The 20,187-nt window shown below is 41.3% G+C and overlaps 1 protein-coding gene across 16 annotated transcripts in view; it reads right to left on the reverse strand.

Annotated features, from left to right (window-relative positions):
- Positions 1 to 20,187, reverse strand: part of NCALD (neurocalcin delta) — a 476,669-nt gene that overhangs the window by 67,669 nt on the left and 388,813 nt on the right. Inside the window, exon 1 of one of the 16 annotated variants that reach the window (XM_077167389.1) lies at positions 16,583 to 16,685. The exons of the other annotated variants lie outside the window; for them this stretch is intronic. The gene's annotated coding sequence lies outside the window, so the exon portion shown is untranslated. Of the gene's footprint in view, positions 1 to 16,582; positions 16,686 to 20,187 lie in introns of those variants that run through there. 16 annotated transcript variants of the gene reach the window in all.

Raw genomic sequence — 20,187 nt, forward strand, 5'->3', positions numbered from 1 at the left:
TTGAAGTAGCCATAACAAAGAGTGATTTCCAAACTGGGTAAATTTAAAAAGAAGCTTCAGACTAGTTAGAACACAGAAAAGATATCCATGTGTCAGAAATTGTAGACAAATAACAAGAAATGGCCCTTTGCCTTTCACTTCCCAGTTGAGTTTCCTTATACTTTATTGTGACCATGTAGTGTTTTTAGCAAGGTCCCTCCTCTGATGGAGGTGGAGGTAGGGGAAAGGAGCAGAATTGATGAGTGATGGCTAAGAGGCAGCCTTTCCTCTTCAGGAGCTACACAATCTCCTGCACAGAAATAGGATATGAGCTACGCATGTGAATCGTGTGTAATTTTTTTTTTTGACATGGGCAGGCTCCGGGAATCGAACCTGGGTCTCTGGCATGGCAGGCGAGAACTCTGCCACTGAGCCACCACTGCACCACCCCATGTGTGTAATTTTAAATGTTCTAGTAGCCACATTAAAAAAAGCAAAAAAGAAACAGGTGAAAAGAATTTTAATATTTTATTTAACCCAAATGTATCCAAAACACTATTTCAACATATAATCAATATAAAAATTATTAATGAAGTATTTTCATTCTCTTTGTTGCTGTTGTTCTAAAGCTTGGAATTTGAAGTGTCTTTTCTACTTACATGTCAAGTTTGGTCTAGCTGCATTTCAAGTGCTAAACAGCCACATGTGGCCAACGCTATTGTACTGGACAGAGAAGATGGCGGCGGGAGCAAAAAACATGCAAATAACAAATGCAAGGCTGTCTCTCATGAGAGTCATAAAAGAGCAATGTATAAATAAAACATCTGGGGTATCTTCAGAAAGGTGGTTGCATCCAAATCGAATCTTGACAGGCTTTAAGTTAGGAAATGGTATAATCAGGCTTGTATTATATAATGAGATATCAGCTGAGTGGAAGACCAGAAAGATGGTTGGGACAAGTGTGGAGAGAAGCAATCCAGAACCTATGCAGGAATTGCTGAGAACTGGAACAAAGACCGGGGCAGATGTAAGAGAGATTTTGGAGGCCGAGTTAGGAGAATGGAATGACGACTGGAAATGAAGACCTGGAGAAAACACTGTTGGGGGTTACCCAGCAACCACATCCTGCTCTTTCCTGCTAACAGAAATTTCATTTTGTCCAGATGTTTTCCCCTTCTGGGGACTGAATCATGTACCCTACACCAGGCACATTCAGGCCCCAGCCCCTGACCCTGTGCGTGTGAATACCTTTGCAAATAGGGCCTTTGAAGAGGTTGCTAAAGTGTGCACTGACTAAATGAGTGGGTCTTAACCCAATATGGCTGAAGTCCTTATAAGAAAAGGGAATTAGACACAGAAAGAGAAGCTAGGGGAAACATCAAGAAGCTGGAAGTCAACAAAACTGGGAAGAGAAAGCAGAAGGCATGGCCAAGTACCCCCAAGTGAAGGAATCCCAAAGAGTGCCGGTCAATCAGATTATGATAATCCTGGGAGGTAACAAACCTTCTTGCCTCTGAAACCTGGAGCCAATAAATTCCAGTTGTTAAGCCAACCAATTGCATGGTATTTGTTTTGGCAGCCAGGAAACTAAAGGAGAGGGTATGATTTTTAGGGAAGGTAAAAGGATCCCCAGGAGGGGTAGTTCTTGATTAGTGTCAGCCCATTAGAGTACTTTTATCTTATCAGTGATAGGCTTAGGAAGGGGCAGGGATCCAACCTTGCTCAATGTTATTTATAGAGAAGTCTGCAAAGGTGGGATTCAGGGGAGGATTCTGAGAAGCCCTTGGTCCATCTTAAAAACAGACAGGAGGAAGGGATAGTCTTTTTCTACCTCTAGATATTGATGTGTGGATGATGCAATGCCTGGAACCACTGTAGCTAATGTGTCACCCTGAGGTAAGCCAAACAACAGCTGAGAGTGGCAGAGTAGAAATGTGGACTCTTGATGACATTACAAAACCTCTGAAGTAACCAACCCTGGAAACACCCTAACTCTTCATTTTGTCAGATAATGTATGTCTTTAATATGAGATAATGCATGTCTTTAATATTTAAGACATCCGGGGTTATCTCTTCTCTGTAGCTGGCAGCAGCCTTGCAGATATAGAGAAGGGGGAAGAATCTAGATCACATCCCAACCATTGGTAACAATCATAATATCTTTCCTTTGTTCATGCATTATAGTCTATGACAGTGCTTCAAAGTGCTAATAACAGGGAAAACTGCGTGTGTGTATGTGTGCAGGGAGTATACGGGAACTCTATTTCCGCATGGTTTTTCTATAAATCTACAACTTCTCTAATAAAAATAAATTAATCAAAGAGTGTGGTGATGGCTACAAGAGATTCTCAACAAATGCCACTGTACACTTGGCCTGATTCAGCCTGAATTACCTTGAATTCTGGAATCATGATTAAAGTGGGGAGAAGAAGCTAAACAAGTCCTAATACACTTATGCAGACTGAGGTGTGTTATCAGAGGGTGCCTACCAGAGCTTAACTTTTTGTTCCCTCTTTTTTGTTCTAAATTAAGGCAAATGACAGACAATCACCTTGGACTGGACAGAAGAGTCCCCATTTATGAGAGTAAGTGTAGACCACAATGTTCCCACTCCGTGAAAAGGAACAAATCAAGGAACTTTATTTTGAGGATTCCATAGAAAATCGGGTCCACTTTTTGGGTGAAGGACCTTGGGAAAAAGATTCCTTCAGCTAGCGTATGCTTAAGAGCACTCTTGGGGCTGGTCCACGTCCTCAGAAGTGGCTGTGCATCCTCTCGGCATGAGTGGGCAGCAGATCCTACAGCTGTGGAGAAGCCATGGCGGGCAGACTGTGAGGGTTCAGGGATCAACATCATCACCATGGTGGCGAGAAGTGAGGGCAGGGCAGACTGAGGAGACCTCAGCAACTCATGCCAGCCTTATGGTAGTCAGGGGCCATTTTAGGACTGAATGAGCCCTGGAGGGGTCAGCGAGAGAGAGAGAGAGATTCTGGCCTGCTTGCTAATAAGACCTACAGGACTTCTAAGGAATTTATCCAAAAAATAAGAGGGTATGTCTTCATTTGTACCCCAGTTTGTGGAGCAGTTCCTACCAGTTACATATGTATCCAATGAGAAAATCTGGTTGGATGAGATTTTTCTGCTAAGAATCTGGCTTGGTGAGACACTTCAATATACATAGTATGCTTTGTTTCAGGATTATTAAATTTATCCAATCAGAATGGCTACTTCATATTACCTAAAGGTATTGACTCTTATCCACCTCTGTCAATAAATTATTTCACTGTAACTCTGGCCATTTTTCCAATAAGGATGCTGCAGATAAGTTCAGAAAGGATTAACCCATTCAAAGGCAGCAGCGTTCCTCCTTAGTCTCATATGCTGTCTTCCTATTTAAATTATATTATTCCTTCTTGGGCAACATCTTTCCAATAAGCAAAAAAACATCTCTAGCTGAAATCCTTTCTCCTCTTCTTGTTTCCGCTTGGGTCCATGTCAATATTTACACATCACCATTGACTCCTGCTGTTTACCTAAGATGGCCTTCAGATCCCATTCTCCACCTCTCATCAAATAGCCTCATATTTTCCATTATTTAATATGTCTCTCATTAAATTTCCACTCCAATAGGAAAACAACTCTCCGAAGTCAAGAGCTAGTCTCTCTTTTTAAAATAAATTAGTTAAACATTCAAGGTGCTGGGGCAGGGTTGGGAGGTGGGGGTGGCATTGGGCCTGTGAGATTCTTGGCCAAAGCTGTTCCTCATTTTCTCACTTTTCCCTCAAGTTTAATGATCTCTCTGGAAGCTAAAAGAGAACATGGGTGACCTCAGAGAGCTGCTGGACTAACTGCTCAGAGTAGGACTGGCATCACTAGCCCCAGTGATTCTCCCACAAAGATGAAGAAAGGGAGGAGAAGGGCAAGAAATAGAGTAGCTGGTTTTCTTTCCTTCCTGGATCTAACAAAGTACTTTTCTGAATTCCCAAGTTCCAAAAGATCTCATTTTTCCATGAAATAATTTCTCACTTGTCCTTGTCCATCACTTCCAGATGGTCACCAATTTTTTAAAATCAATTCTCCCTCAGGAAAAATGTATTATATTTTTTCCCCTTCCTCTGTCCCTATAATTATTGCCTTTGTCTTAGACTCTGCCTTTGTTAGTACATAGCAAAGTGGCTGGGACACGACAGACCTTCAGCGATCACTGGTAGAGTGAATGTGAAAATGCCTTTTGCTTGCACTAGTGTGCTCATTCCCTGCTCAGTCATTCTCACACAGCTATCAGTAAAGCTGCTTCTAAAGGGCACACCTCTCTCTGCCACGTTCTTACTCACATACACCAGTAATTTATCACTGTCTCCAATGTCAAGTCTAATCCAGCCTGATGGTTACAAATCACTTTGCAATCTGGCCCAACCTACCTTTTCCAAAGCTCATCCTTTGACTCTTCCCGCCTCACTCCTATTCCCGCCACCAGGCACAAGTTCTTCCTCTTCGCTGCACACGCTGACCCCCACGGCTCTCCCAGCCGCTACCACCTCAGACTGCCCAGACTCCCAGCAAAGAAAGCCGAAGTCAACTGCTTGCTTTCCAATTACAGGTGAGCATTTATTCAGCGTGTTCTAGGTGTAAAACCTAGAATGTTATTTTGAGCATTTTATATAATTTTCTGGTCTTTCCTGTAATCCCAAAAATAGAAATAGAAGTGAGCTATGTATTCACTTAGTAACTTGTTTAGGTCATGCAGTTAATAAATGGCAGACCCAGGATTTAAAAACGGATTTAAACCCTGTATGCCCACTTCCAAAGACCAGGTGCTCCTGCCCGTCATGTATCCTGTTCCCACCCCTAACCCTCTCCCTTCCTTGGCTTGTGCACTATGTTATGAAACCTCAATAGCAGGGCTGGTTCTTACACATCTGTGCATCTCCAGGGCCCAGCAAAGACTGCTCACAGGGCGTGCAAAACACTTTTTTTTTTAATTGAATGTTAATCTATGCATTCAATAGCAGGAAAAGGCTTGACCCTAAACTGAATCTAATAGTTCAGCCACATGTAGATCTCAGAGCTCTTTTACCTAGAAAGCATTAACTCCAGTGGCTCAAATAAGTAATAAGGAAGCTAAAGCTCCACTTTCATCCTCAGCCTACTTCACAAATTATTATTTTTAACTCACTTATACGAACATGGCATTACAGTCATTGTGGCAATCATCTGCAACTTACCAACCAAACATACAAGCAGAAACCTCCCACATTTTCAATAAAAGCATTGCTTAATCTGAAATGCTGTTTTCAAGACAAAGAAACATTCATAAAATGAAACTAGTGAGTGTTAATAATGAGAAAGTTTTACAACAAAGTGTATTGCTAATTTATACATTGCTTCCATGCCAATGGCTAGAAATTTTTTTTTACAAAGATTCTCTCTCCTAAACCTAGGCAATATGCCAGAAAGGTTGTCAGTGTCCTTAAAGAGAAGGAAACTGAGGGAAAGAGGGAGGGATGGAGAGGGTTTTGGTTTCCTAAGCTACTTAAAGCAGATATAATGAAATGGTTTGGCTTTAAAGAATAGGAATTTATTAACTTATAGTTTGAGACCATGAGAGCATTTATATTAAGGTATTAGCAAGGTAATGCTTTCTTCCTGAAGATTTACTACCAGATGTCCTTGGCTATTCTGCCACATGGCGAGGCACATGGTGGTCTCTCCTTCTCTTTCAGATTTCCTTGCTTTCAGCTTCTTGCTTCCGTATTTTTCTCTTTTTCTTTATAATCATTCTGCCTATAAAGGACTCCAGTAATAGGATTAAGTCCCATCCTGAGTGAGGTGGGTCACACCTTAACTGAAGTAGCCTTATCAAAAGACCCTACTTACAATGGGTTTACATTTACAGCAATGGATTAGAATTAAGAACAGTTTTTCTCAGGTCCATACAGCTTCAAACCACCACAGAGAGGTACAGAAACTTGCCTTTAATCTTCTGGTACAGAATCAGGAGAAACTGTTAAGTAATAAAATAAAGAAACATTGCCACCTTTTTTTCTGGATGGAGCTTACATCTGAATTCAAGGTAGGTCTTAAGAGTGTCCCAGGCCCTACCTGCTCAGGGCTGGGAAAGCCATGTTTTTCCTTTTCTACTCTTATTTTAACTTAGCCATAGGCCAAAAAAGAGGGCAAAGAGCTATAAAGCTAGACATACATCTCCAAAGAAATCCAGGAAAATCACCAAAGTTTTAAATGACTAGACAGAATTTCCAAGGCTATACAGCCAGTGCTTTTTCCCACCCTCGTGCAAGAAGCATCAAATGTCCAACTACTCCCAAAACTTGACTTAGGTAGCAATATCTGATGCTAAGAGTGTTAGATTAAATAGTATCGGTAGGGGGCAACACCTAGCACTGATTCTCCCTGAGTTGCTCAACTAAGTATTCTTGGCCTATATTCTGATGCTGAGATTTCTAAGGCTACACCAGATCCCAAGGGGTCAGCTATGTCAAGATGATGGCCAGCAAAAGAGCTAACCCAAAGTTAAGGCTCTGGGCCCATCAGCCTCATCCTGACATGTTTCTCCAAGCACTACTAACTGATAATATACAGATTAGACCTGATTAGAGAGCATCTCTTCCAATTTCTCCTAGTGGATTACCTTGGATATTGACAATCTGCCACACCAAAACACATAGCCCATGTTTTCCACTCCTCTCATACAGCTTGGCTGGCCTGCTTAGCAACAAGCTTTGTTTTTACAGTGCTTATCACTCTTCAGCTTCACTCCAGGCCAGTAGGCTCTTAAGCAGCTGGAAACAAGAGCCAGCTGTGGGTCCAGCTGAGCAGCTGCCTGTCCTGTGAAGCTGCTGAGAGCCTTCCACACTAGGAAGAAGGAAAGGGTTGGCTGAAGGCCACAATGCTAAATGTTTTGGGAAGGGCAGGCACGTGACCAAACATGAGAGTAAAGGAGTCTTCCTTTATCCTCAAGTAAATGCAAACTGACATCTGGATTAGGGATGGTTGAAGTTTTGGAAGAGTGTCTGGCTGTCTTAAGCAGACCCAGCAAATTTCTTGCTAATTCTAATAAATGCAGAAAGGGCAGAATATACTAGGGAAATTCTGGAATCACAGAGCATAGGCGGTTTCTTTTAAGTTCATAGAACAACACAACTTTCTGTTAACTGTAAGTGACCAAACTGAGGTTGTGGCTCCCTCTGTTACTGAGTCTGTGTCTCATTTGGCACAAGCAGTAGTTGTTTAAATCTAAATAGTTTATGAAGTCCTTGAAAAGATTTCGTCTCATAAATAAGATAAACACCACCCCTTATACTCTGTTTATTATGTTTATTTATTCAGTTCGGTCCTTCTTCAAAGGCACCAAAGAGATAAACCCAGGGCCTGTTCGGGTCAAATGATTATAAATTTTAAGTTAGCATGCAAATGGATGAGGTTTTTCCTTTACAGCTTGAAGCTTTGTGTTCTGTCCCCTACCTCATGGGAGCTGTGAAAAGTTAGAACAGATGTTTGGATTCTGGGGGAGGGCTATTTTACCGCTGCTTTATTTACTTCCTCCATCAGGATCTGTTTTCATTTCCTTATGGACTCAGGAGAACAAGTCTACCAGCTTAACTGCTACCTGGGGGAGGGGAAGTCCAAAATCCTGGTTCCCATGAAGCCTGATAAATTAAGAGAGGGAAGCAGTATACCATGAAACCACACTTAGTTCTGGCTTTTAGTTTCCAGAATTAGGTCAGAAAATTTGCCGGAGTGGCTTAATCTCTGGGTGCATTAATGAGGCAGCCAATCAGCTGGAGCATGAACCCATTTACTCACACTTTATCTTTTTCATCTGTTTTATTCCAGGTGGCCTTTCTAGTTTAGCATGCAGAGGTGTGTACATGTACGGAGAACCTATAAATGACTGTGTTGCCCTGCAGATTTTCTTTCTTCTGCAATATTTACCCTGAGAGTGAATAGAGTTTGTTTTTGGCATTATGGTAAAAATTCTCCACAAAATCTCTAGGAGGGAAGTGCACTAATCAAAGCACCCAATCAATAAATATTTATTGAGCACTAAATGTGCAAGATGCTCAGAGTGTAAGATGCCGTCCTGCCCTTTAAAACTTTATTATTTATTTAAAGGAAGCAGATATTTACAGATAGGGCCAAGCAGGAACTTTGGTTTGTCACCCAAATAGTCAATCTTCCCTATTCATTTAATTAACCCAGAATCCCTTAAACAGGGCATTTGGCTACCCTGCAGACTATGTTTCCTGGCTTTACTTAAGTATGGCCACGTGACTAATTTCCAGGGCAATGGGTCATAAGCAGATGTGAGATGTGCAACTTCCGGGGCATATTCTTAAAATAAAGTCACTTGTGTTCTTTCTTCCTCTTCCTCCTTCCCAGGGCCTCAACTGTGCATGAGGGGGTGTGAGTCAAGTCCTACCAAATGGCTGAAACCAACAAACTAGGGGCAACTGAGCAACAATTCGGAAGGAATCAGGTCCCAGATGACCCTGGGAGCACAGGCTCCTCTTCCTTGACTGCTTACCTGCCGGGACGAGAAAAAGAACAAGAGAGGAAGAGAGGGAGGGAAAGAGAGAAAGACTGACTTTCTATCTGGTTTATGCCATTATGATTTAGTTTCTACTAAAGCTGCTGAACCAGCATCCCAACTAATACATACCCCTTTTCCCTCAAATAGACTGGGAGTTTCTGGATGCCTCTTTATTTCCCCAACCCCATTTCAGAGACAACATAAAGTAAAGGCTTACCACATATTTGTAGGTGATGATACAACAATATGGTTAATAAAAATTCCATTTTGCTCTTGCATAATAACTTAATGTCACGTACAATATTATAAGAAGAAAGGATTAACTTATAAAGAAAGTTCCAAAGTGATATCCGATTTGGCTTCTCAAGAACTCGAGAAAGGAAGGGATATAATATTAATCTATTAATTTATGAAAGGTGAAAATATTTTAAAACAAACAAATTTTATCTGATGACCAAAAGGCATAGACATAATAAGAGGATAAGCTCTAGCCTAACATCAAGCATAATCATTTAAATTAGTACTAGTCTAGAGATAGGGCTATCTGAATAAGTTCTACTTTTCATAAAAAAATGGACAATAAATGCTCAACATACTAGTACTGTAGAACTCACCCAATATCAATGCTTCTTGCTTGTGATTCTGTTAAGTACTATTAATAGCTTTACTACTTACTATGACTTTGGGCAAGTCACTTAATTCCTCTAAAACTTAGTTTCCTCATCTTTACAGTTGGTAATTCATCCAACAAATAACAACCGCATATAAATGATACATTTCAGGCACTGTTCTAAGCACCCACATTCTATCAGAGGCAGACAAACAACAATCAGAATAAGTAAGGAAATCATATGATATATCAGAAGGTGATAAGTGCTATGGATAAAAAAATAGTGCAGAGGAAAAGAGATGAGGAGTGCAGGTGGCAGTGGGTTGCAATTTTAAATATGGTGTGCAGGGTAGGTCTCCTTGAGCAAAGATGGTGGCTCAAATTGTGATAGTAGCAATGCAACAAGTATGCTAGGGTTGAATTCTGGATATGTTTTGAAGGTGGAATAGTCGGGATTTTTTGATAGGTTGAATGTGGGATGTGAGAGGAAGAGAGGAGTCAAGGATGACTTCAAGGTTTTGGGTCTGAGTCAAACTGGAAGGATGCAGTTGCCAACCTATGACAGCACAGGTAGAACAATGTTTGGCTAAAAGGTCGGGCGCCTGCCTTTTGGACATGCTGTGCTCAAGATGCCAATTAGATATTCAAGTGGAGATGTTAAGCAGGTGGGTGGATATGAGTCAGGAATTTATGATTGAATCTAGGGCTGGTAAGACGTATTTGGGAATCACTACGCAAAGACGGTATTTAAAGCTAGAAGAGCGGGTGTCATTGAGGGAATAAATGTTGATAGAAAAGAGAAAGAGTTACTGAGTCCTGGGTCCCTGCAATGTCTAAAGATCAGGGATCTCAGCAATGGAGATTGAAAGTGAAGCCATTGAGATAAGAAAAAAGCAAGCATGTTGTCCTGGAAGTCAAGGAGGGATAATTCATATCAAGAAGGAAGGAGAAAGCTCCTCTATAAAACCACTGGAGTAGGTTTAAGAGTGAGAGGAGAGTCAGAAGCAGTTGAGCCTTACTCCAAAGGGGTGAAATAAAACCAGGTAGCCACTGCCAGGGAAAGGGGGCTTTAGAGAAGGTGTTTTTAAAAAATCATTTGTTTATGGTAGGAGAGAACACCATATGAATAACATCACTAGCTAAGTCATTTGCAGAGTACTTCACTGTGATGGCAGGTGTTTTACAGGCACACCACATCTAATCCTCCTAACTGTCTTGCAATGTGGGTATTAATACCTCCATCATTTATGTGAGGGAGCAGATGTTAAGAAAAGTGAGAAACTTTCCAAAATGAAAGTCCGTGTCAGGATTTAAACCCAGGTCATCATCACTTGAAAGTGGGGACTGTTAACTACTAGAGTGTATTGCCTCTCATTCAGCTAATAAGAGAGCCTCTGGCCTGGAGTGAGATCTCATCTGTAACGGCACTAGGCAAATGTTAACTGTCAGGATTCTCATCAGGATTTATAGCAGGTGCGTCATCGTGTGGAGCAGTGTGCCCAGAAATGTGTACCCCTCTGCTCCCAACTTTTAGGAACGATGCTGGTAAGACAGCAGTCCTAACACCGACTTCTATCCACAGCACCCCAGGCAAATGGTATTTCCATCAAACACAGCTCAAAAGCATTTCAAGGAGAGGGACAAATAGTAGCCATGGAAACAATTTTCATATTGGACAGGGCAGTGGGAAGAAGTCCTACATTTTTTGACCTAGGATACTGGTATGGATCCAGCAAGCTTCAGTAAATATTTGCTGCACCTGCAGTTGCTACATTAAACTGAGGGCGGCAACGTTCTGGAGATGGGGTGCTTGGGGAAGGGGCTCACTGCTGTTCCTGCCAATGAGAAGTCCTGGGGTCTCCAGCTATTAGCAAATCCCAGCGCGTACAAAAATCCAGATTACCCCAAGAATAAATCAGGCTGCAATATTACAGATTCCTTTAAAAAATCATGCATGTTTATAAAATTCTCCCAGTGTTTGGTGAAAAATAAAATGGTCCTGTAATCTGCTTCATGCTCAGAATAAGATTTGATCGTATAGTTGTATGGAAACGTCCTGCACTGAAGAGTGATTGGGTGTCTACATTTATTTCTGCAACTTGTTCTTTTTCCACTTATAGGTATCTTTCCCTTATAGTATTAGCTGTATTTGTTCCTGATATTCTTTTATTATCACTTGGTTTTTCTCTCTTTATGTATCAGAATTTAGGATTTGGAAGACTGGCAGATCTGGAAACATGCTCTAAAAATTTGGTAAGTTACTCAGACTCTAGAAAGTCTCAGTTTTGTTATATGTAAAATGAAGATAATAATAGTTATTATAATTATAATTATTGCAATTAATAAATAATGAAATATATTTTAGGTAGTTAGCTCTTGCAATGACTGGCATATAGCAAATAGTCAATGAATAATACTTTTAATAAGTAGAATTCACTTGTCCAAATTCATCTAAAAAACATCTGGAGAAGGCTTATTTTTAAAATCAGGTCTTAAGACGACAATAAAGTGGTTTATTGAGAATAAAGCTGAGACCACACTCTGGAACGAAATGTTATTATCCGTTACTTAGGAGTAAGTCAGCAAGAAAATGATTATTTAAACAGCTGTGTATGCAACAATGGATCGTGTGGCAGCCGTCACCAGCGTGGTTAAGGGAATGGCTTTTGGACTGAGCTGATCTGGACTCTTCTCCTCTGGATCCTAGCACTCCTCTTCTAGAATGTGAAGTTCACAATCCATACCATTCCACATTGGGGTTTGCTTTCCCATTTCTGGGTCTTATTACTAAGTTCTCAGACTTTGCATCTGCAAATGCTTGAAGTTCAGTTTAAGTGCAGAATTCCATAAAGATTTTCCTTTGCACAATGCTGGTGGCCAGCCTCATTTACTAGCATGGAAATGGCTTTGATCTTTGGTCTTGGAGTTACAGCTCTCTCTGTTCCCAGTATTTTCTGACCTAACTACATCCACTCTTCACTTGTGGGGTTCTCTGCAGCCTAGATCAAGGACAGGCCTGGTGTAAGCCTTGACCACTACTGGCATTAATTGGGCTAAAATTATAATATGCCAGGCATATGTTAAACACTTTACATACTTTTATTTTCCTAATCTCACAGGAAGGCTTCCGGGTCAAGATGGCGGCTTAACAACATGTGCATTTTAGTTCGTCCTCCAGAACAACTACTAAATAACCAGAAACAGTACAGAACAGCTCCTGGGGCCACTTCAGTGACCAGACACACAGCGTACCCCAGTCTGGACCAGCTGGACGGGCTGCGAGCCCCCCCAGAATCGTGAGTTCCCAAAGCTGCAGCGGCCAGCACCCCTAATCTCACAGGAATTCTGAAAGTCAGCATCTCTGCTTTTCAGATACAGAAATTGAGATTTCATGAAAATATGGAATTTGGCCAATATTTCACCCTTACTAAGTGTGGTAGTTAGGTTCAACTTGGCCAGGTAAAGGTGCCTAGTTCTGTTGCGGACATGAGCCATTGGTATGTGAAGCTCATCCATTGCTGATTATATCTGCGGTCAGCTAGGGGGAGTGCCTGCTGCAATGAATGATGTTCAAGTTAATTGGCTGGATGCTTAAATGAGAGAGTTCAACACAGTACAGCCCAAGCAGCGCAGCACACTTCATCTCAGCACTAGCAGCTCAGTCCAGGCCTTTGGAGATGCAGAAAGGAAGCATCCTGGGGAAAGCTGTTGGAACCCAGAAACCTGGAGAGAAGGCCAGGAGAGATCACCCTGTGCCTTCTGTGTAAGAGAGAACTCATATCCAAGTTAGCTGCCTTTCCTCTGAAGAACTGTATGTTTTTAACTAAATAAATCCCCTTTTATTAAAAGCCAGTCCATTTCTGGTGTGTTGCATTCGGCAGCTTTGGCAGACTAAAACAATATGTGATAGATTCTGGATCTGAACTCCCTCATTCCAGAACCTTGGCTTATGAGTGCCACCAGCAAAGCACCTTATTCTGTGCAGTGAGCTACATGTTACACTTGCAAGACTTTGGTGGAAGAGGAGAAAGCAACGATTTTGGTGTGCACTGGGAGTTTACTTGAATGGAACAGATCCTCTAGGCCCAGTAGGACTACTGCAGTGGCCTTATATCCACAGAGAGGGGTTTTGCTGCAGGATGGCATGCACTTCACAGTCCACACCTGCAGATCACAGCTACAATTAACGCCTTCAGCTTCTCAGGAAGGTCAATGAGTAAAACTTGTCAGTAAAGGTAAATGAATTTACCTATGATGCCTATGTCTGTGATAAGCAGAATAATGACACCCTGCCCCCCTGCCCTTCCCAAGATATCCATGTCATAATCCTTTAAACCTGTGAATATGCTCCTTTGTGTGGCAAAAGGGGTTTTGCCAGGGTGATGAAGTTAAGGATGTAGAGACTGCCACGGTTTCCTGGATTACCCAGGTGGGCCCAATGGAATCACAAGGGTCCTTAAAAGAGAGAGGCTGCAGAGTTAGGGTCAGAGAAGGAGATGTGATGATGGAAAACAGAGGGCAGAGCCATGAGCCAAGGAATGTGGGTAGCCTTTAGAAATTGGAAAAGATTCTCTCTCAGAGACTCCAGAAGGAACATAGTCCTGCTGATCCATTTTAGACATAGGAACTCCAAAAATGCAAGAGAATATATTTGTATTATTTTAAACCAACTAGCTTTGTGGTGATTTGTTACAGCAGCAACTGGAAGTTAAAAACATTGCCCACACTTAAGCACCATATAACACTATTGTTCAGTATTAAGATTTGAATGCCTAAGCCCAACTCATTTATAATCATAAAATTAATGTTTCCTAATATTTCAAACAGCTCAGTTATGTCCTGATTGATTATGTTTTCCCTCTTCATAAATAAAATAGACTATAATATACTACCTATGGGCTTTTAAGTGGTCACTGCACTGCATTATCTAGATATTTCTTAAACCTAAGACAGAAAAACCACTTTTCTTTCCCTTGGAAAAAGACCTTGGAATGCTATCCACTAACAGACATGAACTCAATGGCCCATGGATTTTCAAAAGCAAAACAGGTAGTCATGTTTAGAAGCTGGTACTAATTCCCTTTTTTTTTTTTTTTTTTGGTTGAGACACTTGTGGACATTTTCAGCATGCATCTACAATAGCAACTTTCATCTGCTCAATTATATGAAGGTCAAAAACTCTTCCTAATTTTGATTCTAATAAATGACTTGAAGAAAAGTGTGTCCCTGTTTGTTTACATATATAAATTTAGAAGCCCTGTGAAATCTCAAACAAAATTAGCCACCAGAAAAAAAAAATCAGATAACCTAATTAACAAAGGCTGAGCCACTTACATTCCTAGGCCTCTGGATAATGCTGCCCAGCTGAGTAAAAGGACAGCAACCAAGCACTAATGAGAGACCACCAACAGCCCAGGAAAAACGTTCATTAACAAATTGATGAGGTTTTTGTTGTTCTTGTCATTGAACATGAAGAGAAGCTCCTAGTATTCTGGAAGGTTCCTAACATTGCCACTGTTATTTGAGTAAGCCAGTAAACATCAGAATCCAGAAGTGCATCATTTGTGGCCATACATATTTTCAGGAAGAAAGCTGATTTTCAGAAATCCTGCTCTGTCTCCGTGTGTTCGCCATCAGAATCTGCAAAAACCAAGGTTTTGGTGCAAAGATATTGGACAGGTTAGGAACAGCCAAAGCAGCATGAGTTGATTTTTCTTGTATTATTCATTTCTCCCATCAAAAGCTCCGAACAGCTGAATGTACTTGGCATACTATGCTAACTACAAAAGGAAATCTCAACGAGAGGTGGTATTATAATCATTAACCAAAATCATTATAAGTATTTTTTTCTAGGTTTTCCCCATAACCTAAGGGCACCTTGGAAGCAGGTTCTTTCTTACTTCTGATGGTAACAAGTTACACTAAACAAATGATTTAATATGCCAGATCCACTATGCAAACTCCTGTTGGCTTCCCGTGAGAAGAAAGAGTTGCTATTTCTTTACTATGGAAAAATATAGTTAAGAGCAAGTAGCTCGTCTGTGCCAGCTGGGACAACTGGGCTTCTTGACACATTTGGCAAACACTATAAGCTCCCAAGTCTCTTTTATGCTCCCAGGGCACAAGGAAGAGACAGCTGCCACCCAGATTTCTCAAAAGTCATGATTTCAAATGATTCATTCTCAACAGTGACTTATTTAATATAAAACTAAACGTGGTTTAATCCTGATGCTGTTGGAAGCTTGGTCATACAAATAAAATTCTTAAAATTAAAAAAAAGTACATCTTTAGACTATGATACAATTCAGAATTAAAAAAAAAAAAGAACTGCAATAGGGTATGTCCATATAGGTAAAAGCCACCAGCAATAACAAGTTATGGCTTCTCGACATGGCAGTGCCCTGGTTAGGCCATGTCTGATGTAACTCAGTGCAGAGTTTTAGCAGGTATCATTGAGCCCCACAAAATCTCCAGGTCAGTGAGTTCACGTTTGAGGGGTGGGAAAAACTCCCACAAGAGTTGCCCCATTCCCAGAATGCAGCAGCATGAAGTGCTTATTTGGGAAACCACTTAAAATAAGCACTACCCACTATCAAATAGTCAAGGAAAATAGCCCATTCTTGCTCCAACTCTCTTTTCCAATTAAACTCGCAAAAGGTATGGCTGCAAAAGAGACTTGTGAACAGCCTTTACTGCCATTTGCCTAGATTTTCAGAAAGGATCAGAGTAGGTACTAAAGAATCTAGCAGGACATCGACAGGTGGGCCTAATTCCTAAGGGAATCATTAGGAGCATGTTTATATTTGCAGAGAGTTAATTCTTGCAAACTATTCCCATGCCTGTTTTGAAGTAAGATGTATAGGATTGTCATAAAGTCTTTTTAGATAGTGAGAAAAGAGAGGTACCAAGTTGCGGTTATATCTCCTGATTCTTTGTCTTTTATAAAATAACTTCAGAATGTGCTTCCCCCCAAGAGTGGATCAGCTGAGCACTTAAGCCTGGCTAACACCACAGGTTTAACCATGGCAGCAACTGGCTTGGCATGATCTAGATTATTGCATTCATTCAAAGAAAAATCATTAAAGAAATTGGCACTATTTGAGTCCCAACTATGTGCCAAAGAGAAGATGAGCAAGATAGTCAGGGGCCCTGCTTTCATGCAGTTGACAGTCTCATAAGTATCTTCCTGAGCAGTAGTGACTCAGGAATGAGGACACACCCCATAGAGGTTTCTACACACCCTGGATTGCTGAGCAAGGGGCCGTGAGGCACAAGCTCCCAGAGTCGAAATGTGAAAGAGCCTTGGGCACTGGGATTTCTAATTCCAAGAAGAAAGTTTTCCATGGTCAAATTAGTTTAGGAAACACATTTTACAATCTCCCCCTCTTAAGAGATTTACAAGCAAATTAAAAGCAATGGACCAAGTCTCCTCGAATCTCTACCTATGTCTGTCTCAACTTCCTCCAGACTCTAGCCATGGCTTCATCTCTCCATGGATCCCAACTGCTCCTGTGCCACTGGTGGCTCCTGTAGCTGTGCCAGCTCCTGCAAATATAAGAAAGTGCAAATGCACTTCTTGCAAGAAGGACTTCTGCTCCTGGCTGCCCTGTGGGCTGTGCCAATGCGCCCAGGGCTGAATCTGCAAAGGGGTGTAGCTAGCTGCGCCTGAGGTTGAGGAGAACCCTGCTCCTGGATGCAAATAGAGCAACATGTACACACCTGGATTTTTTTTCCCATACAAGCCTGACCAATTTGCCACATCCTTTTCTCTACTCAATAATGTGAATGACTGTAAAAATCATTGACTTGAAAAAAAAAATGACAGTAATGAAAAATCCTCCAATCAAGAAACTTGCTAAATGTCATTCAACCAGCAAATAGATTTACCATGGAGCATCCCATAGAACCAGGCTTCTAAGGGACACACTGTGGGAAATGCTGATGTGTCCACAGCCTTAAAGCAGAGGCAGAGGGACCTGAATAGAAACCACATTTTCCTAGCAGCATACTCTCCTACAATACTCATTTCCTAGGACCTCCTTATCTTAATTAACTCTATAAGGAGGCAAAGATCCTTTATTGGTTCCAAACAGTGAGCCCTAGCATGCTATTCCTGAAACCACTGCTGTATACCTTGGGAACCTTCTCTGGTTTCTGGGTCATGGATTTCCGTGGGCATTGACTCCATGACTTCTGGCTTTGGTTGCTCTCTGTTCCCTTTGACCCATGTCTTGCTACAATTTTGTTTGGTCTTCTTATCTGTCTTCCTTCCTCCAAGGACACAGCCTGACACTGGCCCCCATAGCCTTTCTTTGAGGCCAACATGCTCCCTTGTCAAGTGTTGTCCATGAAATCTCTTGCTTCTGAGTCAACATATGGCCCACCACCTTGAAACTAATTTTATATTTCCTTCTGAGAACTGGTTACTTTGAAGGAGAGGATAATGATCCATTCATTTTAGTAAAAGGAACTTAAAAGTGATCCTGACTAAAATGGTGAACCTGGAAGGAGGTGGGGGAGTACTGATACATTATATTATCTCATTTCATTGTCCCAACAAATTATGAAGCAGTCGTCATTTTTTGTCTCTGTTTTCCAAACTAGGAAACTGATCATTTGAGAGATAGTGAGTTTCCCAAGGTCACAGAGTTTAAGTGCTAGAGCCAAGATTTGAACCCAGGCAATGTGACTTCCAAATTCTGGGATAGCCCAGAATCCTTAATACCACCCCTTTCTCAGCAGCCTGCTCAGTGTACCTTGGCTCACTGCCAAAGTGAACTAGTTCTACTAGGGCTAAACTAGTAAACCACTCTGTGCTAAAGTTCCCTCTCCGGTAACAAAATGCTTTAATCCAGACAATAAATATATATGTCTCAGAAGGCTCTGTAAGCAGGGATTCTAATGGTGAAATGATGGGAGGAGAAAATTGGGTCAGATTTGGAAGTTTAGTATTACATGAACTCCTGCTTACTTTGCCTAAAGAACTCCTGCTTACTTTGCCTAAATTGGCATTTTAACCTTCCCAGCACGTAAGCATCATCTGTGAGGCTTTGAAATTTTTTTTGTGAAGCTTTGAATTTTTTTTTTTTTTTTTTTTGTAGAAGGCCCAGGCCCAGACCTCAACACAGGCCAAATGAATTAGAATCCCTGGGGGTGGGGCCCTAGCACTGGAATTTTATTGATGCCCTCTAGGCAGTTATTTTTGTGTGTATATATCTAGGTGATTCTTCTGTGAGACCAGTGTGAATATTCCTTTCCTAAACACAGGGGTAGCTATACAATTGGAAACACATTTTCTAAGTTTTGGTCTTTGCATAGCCCACAGAGGCTAATGAATGGTGACAAATGTGCTTACTCAGAGGAGGAAAGAAAAGATTTAAGAAAGCTATTTGCTCTTGGGCCAGAATCAACTTCTATGAGGTTTCGTTTTCCCACCCAGCAAATAGGGATTAATACTAATTTACCTTAAAGGTAGGTAGTGATGGTAATTCAGATGGCTTTGGGGCGTTACTTAGGTAAAGTAAAAATGCTGCTATAACAAGCAAGAGGATTTGAGCAATTTGCCTCAAATATTGTCAAAAACTTTCCAATAATTATAAAGAGGGAGCCAGAGTGGATTAAGTGAAGCAGACAGCATAGACCCACTGATCACCTGTAGATGGCTGCTACTCTTGTCTTCCCATCATATATTTCCTCTGGGTAGAGATTTGGGAAAATAAATCAAAGGAAAAGATTAGCGTATCTTGAAAGTTGCTTGGCATAACTACCACAAAAGCCAATGTTGTCTTGTTGACAAACTGTTTCCTGGAAACAGTTGTGCCCCAACTTAAAGAAAGCGGGGAGGTACAATGAAAGAAATAACTGAACAAAGTGTTTTTCCACTTGATAAAGCTTTCACGAAATAAGAAATTCCCTCATGCATGGCTGATTAATTTATCCTTGGGGGTGGGTGGGCAGGGAAGGGGGATCAATAGCAAATGAAGATGCAACTCTGAAATAATCAAACTAGCCAGTGGGGAAATGTGATTTAATTTACACAATCTTTCCTGTAACTCATGCATTATTTGACATGATGTTTATTCACATGGATCTAGAAAGAGCTGGAAGAAAAAGGACATGTTTATGTTCAGGACCTGCCAATCACCATCACATAGCCAGATGGGATGGAACCAGGTGGGCTGGATGGGAGATGTGGGACCCGTGTCGTGGCCGTCTTGTTAGCCCACCTCTCCCTTCCCACCTTCCCAGTGGCCAGCACCAAGATCTGCCTCCTATGAATGACAACCATTTGACACTCACTCCCTGAGTACTTACTATAAGCTGAGTGTTATGTTGGACTTTGCAAGCAAGATGGGGATAAACAGAACATGCCCCCCGTCCTCTGTGTTTGTTGACATAGATATCTGGGTTTGACCTCATTGATCAGTTAGGGAAGAGTCCCCAGATAGGCTTAAGGGTAGGGCTGCAGATAAAATAGAGGATGCCCAGTTAAATCTGAATTTCAGATAAAAGACCTATAATGTCTTAGTATAAGTATATCCCCATTATTTCATGGGACACCCTAAATTTAACTGGGCACCCTATATTTGCTAAATCTGGTTGTGATAGTTCTATTGGGTATTCTATGAATTAGCCCTATCCTTATGCTGTTCTTCACAAACAGGGAACTTGCTTGGAGTTGTTTTCCAGTTTTGGGAGTGATTTGGGCTGATAAATTTCTACTTGCATTGGATCTCCTTGTGGCCAATGGCACACATTCACAGCAGGTGTTTAGAGTACTGTTAGGTGGCCTTGCATCTTGGGTGAGGGGAGAAATTTATATCTTCATGACTCACTGCCTACTAAAGGCAAGAACTGCATTATATTTGCCTTTGAGACTCAAAGTAGTGCCTATAATTTTTAGGGTTACTTGTGAAATACAAGAGCATTGAACTGGCTTCTTCATATTATACACTGATGAGGCACATGGTTGACTAAATTTCCTGGTGCTTGGCAGCTGTCCATGCAGGGATCCTGCAGAGTGAGATTAGGAAAAACATGCTCTGCA

Source organism: Tamandua tetradactyla, chromosome 6 (assembly GCF_023851605.1).
Source record: "Tamandua tetradactyla isolate mTamTet1 chromosome 6, mTamTet1.pri, whole genome shotgun sequence".
NCBI classification, from domain to species: domain Eukaryota; kingdom Metazoa; phylum Chordata; class Mammalia; order Pilosa; family Myrmecophagidae; genus Tamandua; species Tamandua tetradactyla.